A 17,005-nucleotide genomic window follows, 5' to 3' on the forward strand; every position below is an offset into this window, starting at 1 on the left:
AACATTCTGTTTTCTGAACAAGCACACCTCAGGTTACTCATCTCTCTTAAAGGATGAAAAAATCCTTGTGCTTCTACAGACCTAATAGGTGGCCTGCCTTGCAACTAACTCACAAGCCATTTGTAACTGTATGAACCTGGCACAAAACACAATTGTTCTATTTAGGAGCACTGTATATCCATTTTGTCCAGCTGTAAAAAAACTACATTACATGCAAAGTGTCCTTATCTTGGCCTCTTTCCTGAAAAGGCCAGCAAAGGTATCAAGTGTAATAGAGAGATCTGTTAACAACAAAATGAAACAATCTTTAAAATGAGGTCCATGTATACTGTCAAGTGCCTACATCACTTATATTGCTCAGTAATTACCTGCTTTGACAGGATTTTAGCAATGAAGAGGTAGGAGAGGCTCCACAGTGTGGTGTTAATATGGGTTTAAGAATCCAGGACACAAGGCACTAATAGCACTAATACTGACGTGTAAGAAACTATACCATGTAAGTTTTAACTGTCTGGATTAGGCCTCTTACTCTTACCAGCAACTGTTTATGCATACCGAAAAGATGCTGCTTACCCACTACTGCAAAGCACTTCACAAAATCTGGAAATGATAGGAGGAAGCTCTGCCTAAAAATTAGGCCAACCTTTTTATATGTGACTAATGAAATGTGTGTGCTTTCACTTGCCAGTGTCCCAGCCTCTGACACCTGACGTGCACCTGAGTTCCAGTGGATAGATGGTCAGTTGTGTCTTCTTAGCAATGAAAATGAAATACCGAAGTAGAATGCATTAATTACAAGAATATATTTATGCTGTTATTTTTATATTATTCAGGCACTGACAAACCCATCCCTGCTTAAAACAAACAAATGGGTGGGGCATTTACAATAATTTTGTCACATCTTAAGAAAAATGTGTAGGCTAATTTTAAAATGCTTTCTCAGAAATACAGATACTATTTAGTTTTCTACTATGAGCTTGTACTTTACTGCGTTGTACTATTCAGACAAGACATGGGAAGATGCTGAAATTAACCATATTACATTGGAAAAAAGTTCAGGACTGAGAACATATGGAATAAACTCTGCAACATCCTTGGATGTGTAAAGCCATCATGAAACACAAACATAGTTCTTCTATTGGAAAAAAATAGCATATTTCCATTATTATTATAACTATTATTTCTTAGTTTATTATTTAAAAACTATTATTATAAGCTATTAGTTAGCTTATTAAATAAACCTTATTATTTTCTTATTAGAACTATTATTTCTTTTTTTTTAGTATGACAATTGCTGACTGGAAGTCAGCATCCCACCTAGAGACAGAGCCGCACAAAAAATTAGTTCTTCCTAATTCTAAGAATCAATGCCACGTGTCTTCTGCTTAAAAACCATGAGGGCCTCATGTTGCATTTATTCAAGTCCTCATGAACATTAATACACAGGGTCAGCGCATGCAGTATGTTTCCACACTGTTTGATTAATGTAATGAAAGGGAGCTTCCCACAGAAATTTCCAACACCCGTCTGCACAATCGCCATGCAGCCACGCAAAAGCTGCTGGCCTCACACTGTCGCTCTGTGCATATCAGCTCGTCAGCCACAGAAATTCTCAAATTAATTTCACATCCATGTGTTTGGTACCGTCCACGACGTGCAGGGCAGAGGACCGGGCAGGACACGGAGCTTAGCGCGGACCCCAGCGTTATACTCGGCTAGTTCTGCCAACAGAGCGGTCTCTGTGGGAAGCCGATGTGAACCCGGCCGTGCTGTCGATGCTGGCCCGGGGAGGGCCTCTCCGCCACGCCTGGGCGACGATTCCTACGGCAGGGGGCACCGCCCGGAGCTCCGCCGCATCCCCGCGCGGCGCCACTGCCTGAATCCCCCTCGCCGGGTCAGGGGGCAGCGCCGGCCCAGCCCGTCCGCCCTCGGGCCGCGGGGGTGGCTCCCCGTGTGTACTGCCCCAGCAGGGGCTGCGCGGATGCGCTGCTGCCTCCCGCAACTTCTGGCTCGCCGTGCTGTGGCCTCTGAATGAAACTCGCCCAACTCGGCCGAGTAAGTTACCGGGAGGCTGCTCGTGGTGCGCCGGGCCGGGCCGGGCCGAGCCCGCACCCCGCTACCCCGCGGCGCTGCCCGGGCGGCCAATGGACAGTGTCTGCCGGCGCCGTGGCCGGCACGGCTCCGCGCTGTCCCGGGCGGCCCCCGCTCCCTGCCCCGCTCCGGCACCGCCGCCGGGGGCTCTGCGAGCCCTGCAAGGGGCAGCGCGGCGATCTTTGTGTGTGTGCGGGGAGTGTGTGCGCCGGCGGCTCCCTCGCGGGCCGCGGGTGTAACGGCAGCGCTGATTGGCCGGCGGGCCCGTCGCTCAGCGCGCCGGCCAATGGCGGGGAGCCTTATATCGCGGAGAGTGTTGTGGCGCTGCCCGGGTTGCATGGCTCTGTGTGGAGCCGTGTTCCGCGGGCGCCGAGGCGGAGGGGCTGCGCTGCGAGCCGCGTTCGGCCCAGCGGCGCGGTGCGCACTCCGCCGAGGTGAGTGTCCCCGCCCGCAGACCCGCACCGGGCGGGCGGAGATGGGCAGCGGCAGGGAGGGAGAGATAGGGAGAGGGGTGCCCTCGCCCCACGCTTTACGCTCCGCGCTCAGCTGCGGAGCAGCCCCCCGCGCCCCTTCTGCGGCGCTGGCGGACGGGAGGGAGGCGCGGAGCTTCCCCTGCCCAGCTAGGCGGCTGCCGCGGCTCCCAGTCACTTTTCCTTCCTCTTGCCAGCCTTGCCTTCGTTTTGAAAGTTTGGGCAGCGGAGGACGGGTGGGTTGGTGCCGCCAGCCCTCCGCCCGGCCGGCAGGGTAGGGATGACCGGGGGTATGTGACGGGGAGGGGGCCAAGTGGATCGCGGTACAGCGCAGGGCATTTAAAACACCAGCGAGCCGAGCCAGAGAGGCGGCGGGGGTAGGCCAGCCAGTGCCAGGCTGCGTTTGAAACCAGGCACCTCTCGCCGCCACAGAGAGAGGCAAGAGCAGCGGCGGAGAGAGGAAGGGGAAGGAGGGCGAGGAGGAGGAGGGATGGCCACCGGCCGCCGCTCGGTGCGTGCCTCCGAGGGGACTTGACAGGGAAATCGCGGCAGACAGAAACGAAACTTCATCCCGAGGGGCGGCGAGGCGCGGGGGAGAGTGCGCGGATCGGTATCGGCTGCCGCCGGCCTGGGGGGGCTCCGCGCCGCCGGGAGAAAGGGCGGGGGGGGGGGGGGGATATAAAACCGGAGAGGGGGAAGCAGCAGATCCAGCGGCCGCACGGGGAGCGGGAGGAAAAACCCCGGCACCGACCCCGACAACAACAGCGGCCGCCGGGCTCGGCCGTAGAGTTGGGCTGTGCGTTTTCCGGTAGTCATCGGCGATCCACCCGGGGCGGCGGCGGCCCCGGTGGGCAGCAGCGGGGCGGCCCTGCCGGAGTTTCGCGTGGATGCGAGATTATGTTGTGTCAATAAGTTTAAGGTGGAGAGGGAGGGAGGGAGGGAGGAAGGCGGGCGGGGGCCGGGGGGAGGTGGCGGCAGGCCTCGGCCGCGCGAAGTCCTATTTCTGAAGGTAAGTTGTGACATTGGGTGGTCGCGATGACAGAAAACTTGGCGAGTGATGCCTTGGGGAGGGGGCGGCTGCCTCGGGGGGGTCTCTCCTGGCCGCCGGGAGCCGGATGGGTGCTCGGCTGTTATTTGCCGCTGCGAGATCGGGTCGCTGGTAAATTACAGAAAGCAGCCCTCCTCCTCCTCCCCCCGCTCCCCGCCAGGCGCTTCGCTCTTCCTCCTCTCGGGTTTATTTGCAATGTATGAAACTTGCATGGCTGTGAGGACAGCCGATCCAGTGTGGGTTTGCGAGGAGGAGGAGGAGGACGGGGAAGGAAGGGTTGGAGGCAGGGGAGAAGGAGGCAGTCGCGTTAATCCCGGGCGCCGCACGGCAGCAGGTTTTCGTTAGGAATATCGGTGGCAGCCCGCTGCCGCTGCTGAATGAGGAAGGTAAAACGAAGCGATGCGAGAGCCGCCAAGGCGACATGCACGGCGGCGGGGCGAGAGGCACCGGCAGGCGGCTGCCCGCCCCCTCCCTCCCTGCCTGGTGCCTCCTCCCTCCCTCCCCGCCGGGGCGGGGAAGGACCGTGCCCGGGTCTCCCCCGCTCGCCGCCAGCCGAGCCGGGGGGCCGCGGGGCTTTAACCGTGTGCGGGGCGGATTCGCCACTTTTTCCGGGGAAGGCCCGCGGTTAAAAGTTTTCTGCGGAGGTGAGTGTGTGCGGGGAGGCCGGGGTGCCGCCAGGCCGGCGGTGGTCACTCGGGCCTGGGGCGCCGAAACCATTGCCCGTCCTGCTGGTGACACGTCCAAGTTCCGCAGCCCGGCGAGGCGGCGGAGGGGCCCGGCTCGGCCACCGGGGCAGGGACGGGGTGCCGGTCTCCATGTGGGCTCTCCCGGCAGCGGCACCTCCTCCCCGGTGGCAGCGGCGGCAGCAGCGGGATCATCGCCCGGGCCCGCGGGGAGGAGGAGGGGAGCAGCAGGGAGGTGTTTGCTGCCAGCCTGCCTCGCTGGAGCCCGCCGGGGAGGGCAGCTGGGAGGCCTGGAGAGCCCACCGCGCCGCCGCCCCTTCCCTGCGCGCCCGCCCGCCCCCAAAGGTGTTGTGCAGACTTTTCCCCCGGGAGGGTGAGATTTATGTGCTGCATTATTGCTCTTCTCCTCCCCCCTCAAAGCAAGATGGACTCTCGTCTTTCTCTCACTCACTCTCTCCCTCTCTCTCGTTCTCTCCCCCTCTCCCTGTGTCTTGTCAGCCTTCAAGATCGACATTTTGTAACTAGGATGCAAACTTGATGGTGACCGGGGGCGGGGGGCGAGGAGGGGAGACGGGAAAACCCTGGGTCACGGCGGTCTTTCTCCATATTTAATACCTTTTCTTTCCACCCCACCCCGGAGCCCGGATTCCGGTGGCCCTACACTTTGCACGGGCGGGGGTGGGCGGAGGGCGGGCGGCGGCTGCGAGCGCCGTTCCCCCCGCGGCGACCGGGGGTCTCTCCCCGCGGGCTGCGGTGGCGGAGGGGCGCCTGGGCGGCCGCAGCGCTCCGGGCGGCTCTGCTGGGGGGCAGCGGGCATTACCTGAAACTCTGCTCCAGCCTTGCAGCCTTCGTCCGTCGCTCTGTCTCTTTCCCCGGGTGGATCTCGTACCTGCGGTGTGGCGGCTTATTCTTGTTGCTAATTTTTGCGTTGTTTGGCATATTGTCCACTCGCGGGGATTGATCGCTCACTTGTAAGTTCCCGGGGATTACTGTCATGTATGCCTCCTTGCAGATGGTGGTCAACTTTCTGTCTTTTATTTTGATAACACATGTGAGTATTACTCTATGTGCGTGTAAATAATTATGTGATGCATCTCTGTGTGTACGCATGTCTGTGCACGCTCATAAACATGCATCTGTGTGAGAGAGAGAGAGAGAGACAGAGGAAGAGCAGCTCACCCTGCTGATGCACACTCAGATGATTTGCTCCATTTGCCCACTCCTAATGCCCTCTAAAGGCACGGTGCATCTTTTGTTTGCTCCTTACAGTTTCCTGCGACTGTCATCTTGTTTTAATGACGACTTAGCTGGGATGGGGGTGAGGAGGAAGCAAGTTTCAAGTTTGTTGGTGATGTGGTGAGTTGCAATATTGTAAAATCATGGTGTGCTGATAGTGTGCCTTTATTTGATGCTTTATAGGTCACTATCATATGACAAAGGCTTTGAGACAGCTTCATCTTCGTCTGTCTGTAATTTCCATTTGCCTTCCTGGGTAAGTATGTAATCTGTACACATGAAAAAAGAACTTGGTTGTTGTTGATAGAATAGAGGTCCTCGTGCTGCCACTTTTTGTCCTGGTTTTAGCATCTCGGAAAGCATGTCTTCTTCAGGTGCTAATAGCTACTGCTAGAATACAAAGTTTGTATATAGGGGTGCCTCCAAGTAACCTGGGAATTAAAAGGCTATGCATATTTAGAGCTCTCTTTCTGTATTTTTTAGTGGTGTTTTTTTTCCCTTAAACTTTGTAAAGACAACCAGCTAATTGACTTAGGGTAAAAGTTTTAGACCAAAGTAACATTAGAATATGCAAAGTGCAACACACAAGTCGAAAATGTAATGAGTGTGTAAAGTCCTTTTAAAATTGAGTGGTAGAAATGTATGAGAATGTAAACTGAATAGGTAATTAGAAAACTCTGAAGGTCAAGAATTGGTGACAAGTTTAGCAGAACTGTAATGCTGCTGCAACAGGAGTTCGTTCAGTTTTAACATGTAAACTGAGAGCTAATTAGAATTCCATCCATGCTCATTCTGTGTTACTGTTTTTACTTTTGGCATTGATGAATGCCGATACCAATCAATTTGAAATATGTATCTCAGTGACTAATTTACTAGTATTCCTAAGTTTTCAGGTACACAACAGTGTTTTTCTTTAATCTACATGCTGGGAAAAGTTATGGTAACTTTTGAAGGTTTTGACACCTTTTAAGCTGAAGTGAAAGTGGTAGTTTAAAGAAGAGGTCCTAAATTTTTGGGTCACATTTATAAAGGACATAAAATTAGTGGCATTTGGAGCACTTCTCATACAATTGCCCATAGTGTCACTGACCTGCATTTGGCCCAAAATGGGAAGTGGGAGGTAGCATATCTTCTTGGCACTATTCTGCACATAATTAAAAACAAGACAGGACATGTATTTGGGGTAATCTTAGTACTCATAAATGCAAATGATTAATAACAGACTCCTGACCTTTTGCAGGCAGTGTATAGCAGACACAGGATAAGTGATGGTCCCAAACATTCTGACTTGAAGGAGGCTGTTGGGAGCAGCTGTTCTAGTGTGATATTATGACCACAAAGCTAGTGTTAAAGGTGGGGTAACCACTGTGGGCAGTTGGCTGGAAGGGAGAATTCTGCTGTTCTCCTGTTCTGGCTGATTTACACCCAAATTTCAGGTTTTCAGATTTTGTATGCGATGTGGTTGGTGTGTGCAGGTCTCAGAGTATAAACACCAAATTCAATTAGTGAAATTTTTTATGACAGACTAGTTGCATAGGAGAATATTGCTTTTGGTTTTATAGCATTACTGACAAGGATCGTGTTTTGTGAAGAGTAATTGTTGCAATAATTTTTTCCAAGTAAAAATGCATGTGGAAATTCAAAACTGGCAGATAGGCTTCAAAATGTTGATCAGGGCTGAATACAAATGTACTGATTTCTGAACTTAATTTTCTGTGTTTTCAGTTAAGAGTCACACGAGAGTGCTATAAGTGTGAAGGATGTTTTCTTTATTTCGAGTAATAGTAAAGGATCCTGAAGAAGAATAGCTCAGAGACCTTGACTCAGGTCTTGAGTCATTATCTGGTTTTAGTTCTGTTATGAAGTCTTTTGGATATATGGAATGTTGATCTGGCAGCGAAGAGGTGATTGTAATCTTCCCGCACTTGGAGAGGAGCGGATCTTGGTTTTGTGCATTGTGCTAAATGTCTCACCTGATGCTGAACTGGCTTGAACAAAGAAAAGGATAGGGTACCATTTTTATAAAAAAAGCATATTAGGAGCTGTAGAGGAAGAGGAAGAAATACGTTTCCTCGTAGCTTAAAAAAAAGGCAATGAAAATAATGTGCGTAGTTAAGGTGAGAATAGAGATGTTGTTAGATTTGTCCATGACTAGAAATCTCCGTTTACTTTAGGGACCTTTTATTTTGGTAAAAGGGAAGTTTTCTTTTATTACACAGTTCTCACTAAAGTAACTGTTCATGACTGGATTTTAGTCATTCAGTCTTGACATACAGGAGTTCTAGTTTGCTTGGTGAGTGCCAGTGCAGGGCTGGTGTGTCACAAGATAGACAGTGATGAGCTGCTTTGCGAGGGGCCTTGTGGATGTTTCAAAAATTGGCCCAAGCTCTCAAAAGTTTGTTGCACACTACTGGCCCTCTTGGCACAGCAAGCTGATAAACCATGTCAAGCAGGCATGTAATTTAGCAGAAACATAGCTGGTTTCTGTGTGGAGGTAAACTCAGAGTATTTAAGAAGCTTACCCTTGACCCTTTGGAGTTATTTGGGGGTTGCTTGCTGTAAGCTCATTGCCTGCAAAACTTCCACTGGCTTCAGCAGGAGGTTTATTTAGGAAAGGAGTGTAGGAGTGATGGTGAGAGGAATTTGTCCATGTTCATTTTTCCCTTCAAGGAAGAAAAAGTTTCTCTTTCGTAGCTGTTGTGTGAATAATTAAAGATATTAAATGTCAGTTTTCCACATAAAATATCAGAGGTAATCATGCCATTATTTTATAACTAATGTTTTTCCTGTTCATCCAGAATACTCTTAATACACCTTGTTCGTAAATTAGTGGTTCTGTAATTGGCAAGCCTGTAAGCATGTGAATATCTTGAAGCAGATGACAAGTCTTGTTAAATTCACTGGTATGATCGCTCGCATTCAGAGCTTAAAGTTCTTCCAAGTTGCTGCCACTTGTGGTCTGGGGGCTTAGGATGCGCGGTGTCTGGAGCTCATGAACATGACATTAGGCAGGGCAGTCTTCTGGCACAGAGCTGGGTAACGAGTGGTGTGAAGAGAGGAGAGCTTGACTGAGCGAGCTGGGACGAGGTGCTCTTCCACCACATGTGGTGGTGGAAAAGGTGCAGGTAATGTTGATGAGACCTGTGGTGTGCAAGGCTCTGTTGTGATGTGAAGTTGCTAAATACACCTGCAATGAAATTTGGATGCCTGGGAGGTGAGGCACTTCTTTTTCAACTACACCATGGCTGGTGTAATGTTCAGATCCCCTTTCTTTCTGAAGGAGGTTCTTTGGTGGAGGAATGTACTACAAATTAAAATTGGAACTGAAGTGAAACTCTAATTTTAATTTTTGAGTGTGTTGCAGGCTGTCTCTGTGAGCTCTGGCAAGTGATGTAGTCAAAACCAGAGGCTGCTTTCCAAATTTTGGACCCAACCTGGACTTCCTGTGCCCTGTCATTATGATGGCCTGCTGTGGCCACTAGTGGAATCAGCAGCACAGCTTTGGCCTGCTGATGGCTTCCAAGGTCTTTACTTTTACAAGCATAGCCATATGTCCCTTGGTCACTTCTAAATGGAGAGTGACAGTACTTCCCTGTATCATTAAATCATATGGTGCCCATATATTGGGACAGTTTTCATGAGTGATTTAAGTTTTTCAAAGCAGTATAGATACTGTTGTAGCTTACTGTAAACTTAATAATTTATGTTTTCATTATTACTTAGGGGTCTATAAAGCTGGATTGAATTTACTATCATATGTATTTCAAAATATTCTTGAGAAGAAATAGGTTAAAGTCATCCTTCTAACTTCTATAGTATTATTTCTTTTCCTTCTACCATGTTTCTCCCTTTCCTGGGATATTATTGCCAGAAGCATTTTTGTTCAGTTTTGTATCAAAAGATTATTAGGACTTACTTCCTTTTTATTTTTTTGTTTTGTTGTTTGTTTTTTTTAAGATCAGTAATGATACAGTGTTTCTGTGTGTGAGTAATGGGGTGAATGTGGTCCTGGTGGACATGGGAATTTCACAAAAGATTCCTACAGCTGTCACCCTTCTTGATAGTTTTGGAAGGGGTAATATCTGAAGTAGCCTAAGGATTACTCCGAATTTAAAAATGGCTTGATGGGCTGCTGTTTTGCATTGCTTGAAAAAGAAAAAAGGACATACTATTTTCCCAATAATAGTGATATTATTAAATATTGGCGTTTGTAGGCTTTGCCTTATTTATGTACTTCTGTCGTGTTTGGTGAAGTACACAAGCCATACTGTAATCACACACCTCAAGATCAAGAACAATCATTTTTTCCCCAGTTTTAGGCATCTGAGATGAAAAGCTGCGAAGGAGCGTAGGCTTTCCTGCAGTCATTTAGCAGGATAGCAGTAGCAGGGAATGAAAAAAAATCTGCATCTGACTCCTTAGTTTTGTGTCCTTTCCCTTGCTCTGAAGCTTTCCTGGTAAGTGCTTTTCTTGAGATGTGAGTAGACTCACTGAATTCTGTGCCACTTGGACATCTTCTGTCAATACTCTGCTTTCATTCATAATGCTGCTTAAAGAAAATCCCACCTTCAGAATGTTGTGAAGTTACTGATTTACAATTTGGTTATATTTATTGACAAGACAGTGTAAAGTAGGAGGAGAGCTTACTTAAGAGCTTTTGCCAGTAAACATGGTATTTAAACTGCTGTTTATTGCAGTATTTATTAGCCCTATTTATTTAATACTAACTTTGTAAAGTTAATGCAAGGAAAAAAATGATTCTTCATAGTGATGTTTTTAAAATGTGATTCATGTGAAATAGTTCTTCACAATTATTTTTTCATATTCATAATCTAATGTAAAATGACAACTGATTTTCTTAAAAAACTGGAATTGACAGAAGCAGCTACTTTGGCACTCTGACAGTATTGTGATAGGGTAACTTCCTTACTGAGCTTTTATTTCTAGAGATGGTAAACATATGTAAGATTTTCAGGTTTGCTGTTTACTGGTGTTTTGTTACTTAAAATAAAAATTTGATGTAAAAATTGGAGGTGAATTTGAGGAGTAAAGCACACTTTACTTAATGCCTGGGTGTAGAACTATTTGAATATTCTCACAAAGGTAGCAACATTTTATTATTTCTAACATTTATAAATTTAATTACCTAAAAAATGAATCAACAAAGAGGAAAAGCATGGTTTTGACACTTTCCAGTGTTCATGCTTTTTCCTTTATAGCACACAAATGCATAATGTAATAGCAAGTCCTTATGAGCATGGACAATTCAGCATGTGAAAATAAACTAGCTTCAGGCATATCTGAGTACAAAGAAACCTAGTATAACAACATTTCAATTTTTAGCGAGGGGAAGGAAAGTTAACAGGATTTTATGAGGCTACACTAAGAAAATCAGTTGCTTAGGAAGCATGGAATTTTTATTGTCAGAAATCTTCCACGTGGGTGTCTCTATATAAGACATTTTATAAAATGTAGCAAATGCTGAAAGTAAGAAGCAGCATTTTATTGACCCTTAATGTCACAGAGCCTCATTCAGCAAAGATAAAAATAATTCAGTGGACTTGCACAACATGGGATCTATGGAACTTAATGCAAGTGGAAGCTCTCTTGACAAGAAGCTTATCAAGTCCTGTCTACATCTTCCCGTTCTGAGGGAAAGTGGAAAGGTGCCTTCCCTCTGGCCGTGTGGTGTTTTGTTTGGGGGTTTATGATGCTTGCTTTCGGAAAGGCATTATGTGTATAGGAAATGGTCTGTTTTGAGACATTGTGGAACACCCCTAACTGCCTTCCTGGCTGTGCAATCACTCTCCTCTTACGCAGGTGTAGCAACAGGAAGATTTCTGCCACCCTCACTCCTGGTACAGGCTTTGTCCTGTGCTTCTGAAACCCCAAGGTCCCCTTGGCAGGGTTAGGCATTAAAGGCCTGCTCCTCGGTTCTCTTCATGATAACTGAACTGGCCTGTTGCAGGATTCAAGTGAGAAAGTCTTAAACTTGGTCCTGTGCCACTGGTGAGCTGGGTAAAGGATTGGTACAATGCTGCTGAGTGTCAGGCAGTGTTTCAGTGCTTGAATGCTTTCATCCAATACCTTTCAGTTCATTCCCCAATATGTTTTCTAATGCTGGCTACATAAAGACTTTTCAACTTAAACCTTTTTAGAAGTTGTCTGTCTTTTTGTTTTGAATATTTTGTTTTTCATTTGTACTCATGCATTGCAAGTCAAGAGGTACCCAGCATCGGGCAGAGCACATCATAGTTAGGATTACATCTCTTGCAGTAGAGTAGTACATCTTCCCTCTGCAGCCTGTGTGTTCTTCTATGAAACAAGTAAGTCTAAATTTTTGTTTGTGTATGTGAGAGAATGCATTGTTTTGTGGTTGGCAAAGCAATATTTAGGAGAGACTTCAAAAGAAAATTGAACGTGAAGATGAATAAAGAAAACATTAGGTGAGAATGGAAGGACTGAGGGAGGACTTGATTCTTACCTCATTTCATTTTTGTGGTTGGCCGTGTTTGGGTTTGCTTTCCCTAAGTGGTGGTCTTGAGCCACATCCTGCTTACAGTGAACTACAGTCAGCAACATCATGCTGACTTATGGGATGAACTACAGGAACAGCAGTTTCTCTTAACCTCATGGCTGAAGAGCCTGATCCTGCAGTTACAACTGCGCAGGTGAATTCCTGAACAAAAAGCCAGAACCAGACCTGCATCTGGTTATGCACCCCTTTGCAGGTTTGCTGGCTGAAGTTCCTGGTGGCCTGAAATTCTTCAGAAAAGCTGCAGATCTCATATTATTCTTAGTTATTGATGTGCAGTCTCAGGGACTGGCACCTGTTGTACTCACAAGCTTACAGGCCATCCTTGACCTGATGGTGAGCTGGGGATAGAGAGACATTGCTGAAACATGCCAAGTTCCTGTAAATGAGAAGAGGGTGGAAGAGCATGAAGTGTGAGAATGCCATTTGGTAGATGATAAGTCTTCTGGCATGTAAACCATTTTGTTCAAGTATGTTTGCTTCACAAGTTGGCTGTCTGTTTAGGGAAAGAAAGCATTCTGATGTACTTCAAATCAATGGGCAGAGGTGATAGATTTGGAAAGAAGTACAATTTTCACCTCCACTTCCTTGGTAAAGCTGTCTTCAGCTGTTCTTTCTCTTTCCAAAAGGTTTCTTTATATCCTAATTTCATGTGGGGTAGTGTAAACTTCTTGCCTAGCTCAGTTCTAATCAGTCAGTGTTCCATGCCACAAACTAGTGAGTTCCAGGGTTTAGCTCTTGTTTGAATATACCTGTAATTCTTTTTCTTATTTAAGTTTCTTTATTTGTATTCCCTCTAATTTGTTTGAGATGCTCTTTCATACATGGTGTTAAACATCAGTCATCAAGTGCTCATAATATATTTTGAAACAAGCATGCAAAATTGCAGCATAATCCTGCACTGATTACAGAACTATAGCATATGAATTAATAAGAAAATAAAACCAGCATAATTAATTTCCAGCTGCTTTTGGAGAAACAGAGGTGTTTATAAGGGGAAATTTGGTTTGTGCAAATTAAAGAATAACAAAGCTGATAGCAAATATATTTATGCAGACAATTATTCACAATTTGCTTCCTCTGTTGTATTGATTAAAAATATGTTTTTAGTGCTGAAAGAGTAAGCAGCAGAAGCTCCAGTGCCGTTCTTCTAAAATGGTTGGACTAAATGAAAAGCACAAGTGTCAGAAGTAGAGCAAGAGAAGGAAGTTTTTAACTTTATTTCTTTGTATGGAAGACCTTAAATAAGGGAAGTAAATGACAGATAACTAAGTGTAATGGTGGATTTTGTCCATGTCTCATTACTATGAGATTTCGATTAATATGAGAAAACTGCCTGTTTGTGTGTGTGTGTAAAACAGTTTTTGAGTGTTAAGTATTTTCCTTGCGTCTCTTGTATGTCCTTGTGCTCATCTGTCTTAGCACTGTGTACCAAAGCAGCAGAGGGTAAATAAAGTCCATGGTTAAAAGTGATCCAGGCAGAATCTCGCACTGTGAGCACCCTTGCCATAGTTTGGTTCTTCAGAGTCCTTTGGAGGAAGCTGTTGAAGGGATCTGGATACTCAGTTGCCAGTTTTGAAATCACCTCATTTGCTGCTACTCACGTCTGGCCTGTTGTTCATGTGGGAGCTCGTGACAAAGCTTTGGGTCTGTGTGCCTGCAATGTCTTCCTGGTTTTTAATCAGCAAAGGAAGATCCTGCTCTCCTGAGAGATATGTCTAAAGGAAATGGATTATTTATTTATATAGTGAAGTAGACTCTCGAGGATGTCCCTGTCGAGCTTTCTGTTTTGCTGTGCCATGTGCTGATGGGGCTGAAGTGAGTGAGAGGATGCTGGAGTGCGTGGAGGGAAGCACCTGAGAAAACTGACCAGATACTGTGTTTTATCTAAAGTGTTCTGCTGGTTTCTCTGCCACAGCTGATCTGGTTTCTGTGTGCAGTCTTGCTTTCCTGGATGGACCCACAGCATTTGATGTTTGCTGTTACTCTTCGCAGAAAGAAGGAAATCAAAATGGGAGGTGAGGTTGTCATCGCAGACATCCCCATGAAATGGGTTACATGAGGGAAGGGCACATTTCAGATCTACAGTGGGGACAGTATGTGTTCTCTTATTCAAGGATCCTAAAAGGGGGAAAAAAAAATCTTTGAGTGGGGGATGACGTTTTGTGGAGCTCTAACAGGCTTTGCAGAGATTGAGTAGGGCTGAAGGAGAGAGTGGGGGCAGGCACACTGAAAGCAGGGAGGGTTTTATGCCTCCTGTTCCTGGCCCTTGTGAGCCCCTCTGTACGTACGCTCACATGTCTGCTGCCTTGACATTCCAGTTACACCTATTGAACTGATTTAAATCAGGATTTAGCTCAATAAACACTTGGGTTAAATTGGTGCTTATAATCTCATTTTGCTTTGATATTTTTGTTTTCTTCGGGAGCAGTCTGTATTGGTAGACAACCATTAAAATATGTTGCCAAATTTAGCTTTTACACTAAATTAGGCACTACTTGTTTTTGTTATTTCAGAGCATGCACTGTATGCCTGCACACTTTCTAGGTGATTTCCTGGCCTATCTGCATTTATCTAGATTGCAGCTGTTAAAGTTTTTATTTAGGACATGAAAAATTATGCTTTTTTTTTTGATGGTGGCCTTTAAACATGTTCTACTTAATAAAATTACACTCATCCACAAAAACACAAATAAATGCAAATAGATTTTGCACTTAAAATAAAACTAAAGTATTATCCCTAGTAAGGTGACTGATTCTGCTTAACTGAATGCAAGCTTTTAGAACTAACAAACTCAAACTTCTTTGTTTTCTCAGAAGAGAAGGAAAAAAAATAATCTTACTCTTTCAATTCCCAGTTAGTTTCCCAGCTTTACAGGAAGTGCCATTAAGTGACTTATGGAGCAAAGACACTGCAGATGCAATGGAAGGTATTAGTTTCAGGTAACTTGGTTGTAAACCTAATACTGGTTCTTGGTACTTCAAGGAAGACTTACCTGTTTGGTGTTTGAGTTCTTCTTACAATTTTGACATCAAACATTTGCAAATTTTTTTAATATAAATCAAGTTACATAATATTACAGTGGAATTTAACATTGGTTTGTAATTTAAGGGCAAATTGCAATTAGATATTTTTTGTTAAAATATATCTAGCAACAATAACATCTGAAATGTCGATATGATTTATTTGTTCAGAAACAGTTCATTTGTGACAGTATCTGTTTCTGTTAAGCAGAATATATTTTTTTAGATGACTTTAGCGTCTATTATCCAGTTGCTATTTGTAATAGCAGATGCCTTCGGCTGTATCTTCTGCCATTAAGGAATGCAGAGTAGCTCAGTAGGTAACACTGTGGCCATATTAATGTATTTTTTTTGGTGGGTGCTAGATGCCTCATTAATTATTTTAAAATTGCTGTTACAAGTTTTCCATTTGACTAGGTGGTATGTGATTGACTATGTGGTATGTGATTAATGGTTGAGGGGGTACTTTACAACATCCAGGAAGGAATCTAGCACTGCTGGTGAGAGAAAGCAAAACATGAAACTGAGTTGTTGCTGGATGCTGCATGTATTGCTAATGTATTAGAGGGAAAAGAAATAAGGAAAAATAAATTGGTGTATATACCATAGCAACTCCATGGCTGACATGAATTCTAACCCCCACCATACCAAAATATTAATAGCATCTGTGCAGTCAAAGAGCTTGATAATATGTATTGGCTCTGCAGCAAGGGAGCTGTATAGCAGTATTTGTGACCATTAAGGAATGCAGAGTTAGACCTCTTAGTTAGGAGAAGAGTTGTGCTCAGAAATGCAGAGTGTGCCTGAAGCCTGATAGTACAGTTACACAAACTGTGTACAAATGCAGTTTTGCCCCTGCCTCCCAAAAAGGAGGAGTTACACACTTCAAGAAGTGGTTTTATGGCCTTCACTCCCTGGTGTAAACACAGGTTTCATGATCCTGTCTCTGTCCTGGTTTTCTATTTTCTTTTGTATCAATGTATAGGGTATTCAAAGTCTCAGCAGTTGTTGTGGTCTAGTAGAACTAAATATGATAAGATTAGGAAGTGGAATAGAAATCAGAGGAAAATTGAAGCAAAGGTCAAAATGTTATTGTAGGTTGCAAATGTTTAAAATGGTCAACTTTTATAAAGAAATAAAAAGAAAACCTTCCTTAAAAATTGAAACAGGAAAATTACTGAGTATTTCTTACTCTAAAGCGAACAAGCCAAAGTAAGATTAATCACTCATCCTGAAAGGGTCATCATTTTCATTTTCATATACATTTGATTCGATATCAGTAAGAAAATAGTATAGTCATATATTTAGGTAACTTTTTTGGTAGGAGCTGTTTATTGCTGAAGCATTCATGTTTTTAACTGCTCTAAAACAAATAGCTTTTTTTTAACATAAGCATTCCAGCAGAATGCATTTTTACTTCTCACCCACTGTGCTGTTCTTGTGTCACTCCACCTGGAGAGCTGCATCCAGCTCTGGGATCCCCAGTATAATAAAGGCATGGACCTGTTGGAACAAGTCCAGAGGAGGGATATGCAGTTGATCAGAGGGCTGCAGCACCTTTCCTATGAGAACAGGCAGGGAGAGTTGGGATTTTTCAACTTGAAGAAGACATGGCTCCAGGAAGACCTTGTAGCAGCTTTCCAGTACCTCATGTGGCCTATGAGAGAGATGGAGAGGGACTTCTCATGAGAGCAGGTAGTGACAGGACAAAGGGGAATGGCTTCAAACTGAAAGAGAGTAGATTTAGTTTACATATTTGGAAGAAATTCTTTACTCCGATGGGATAACTGCACTGGCTGCCCCATCCCTGGAAGTGCTCAAGGCCATGTTGGATGGGGCTTGAGCAACCTGATCTAGTTGAAGGTGTCCCTGCCCATGGCTGGGGAGTTTGAATTAGATGACCTTTAAGGTGCCTTCCA

The 17,005-nt window shown here is 45.3% G+C and overlaps 1 protein-coding gene across 2 annotated transcripts in view; it reads left to right on the forward strand.

The window, feature by feature from the left end:
- Nucleotides 1-2,466: 2,466 nt before the first annotated feature.
- Nucleotides 2,467-17,005, forward strand: part of BBX (BBX high mobility group box domain containing) — a 135,119-nt gene continuing 120,580 nt past the window's right edge. Inside the window, exons 1-2 of one of the 2 annotated variants that reach the window (XM_054001710.1) lie at nucleotides 2,467-2,525; nucleotides 5,712-5,784. The gene's annotated coding sequence lies outside the window, so the exon portion shown is untranslated. Of the gene's footprint in view, nucleotides 2,526-4,234; nucleotides 4,254-5,711; nucleotides 5,785-17,005 lie in introns of those variants that run through there. The other variant, XM_054001700.1, reaches the window with a different exon arrangement.

Source organism: Vidua macroura, chromosome 2, assembly GCF_024509145.1.
Source record: "Vidua macroura isolate BioBank_ID:100142 chromosome 2, ASM2450914v1, whole genome shotgun sequence".
In the NCBI taxonomy this organism is placed as follows: domain Eukaryota; kingdom Metazoa; phylum Chordata; class Aves; order Passeriformes; family Viduidae; genus Vidua; species Vidua macroura.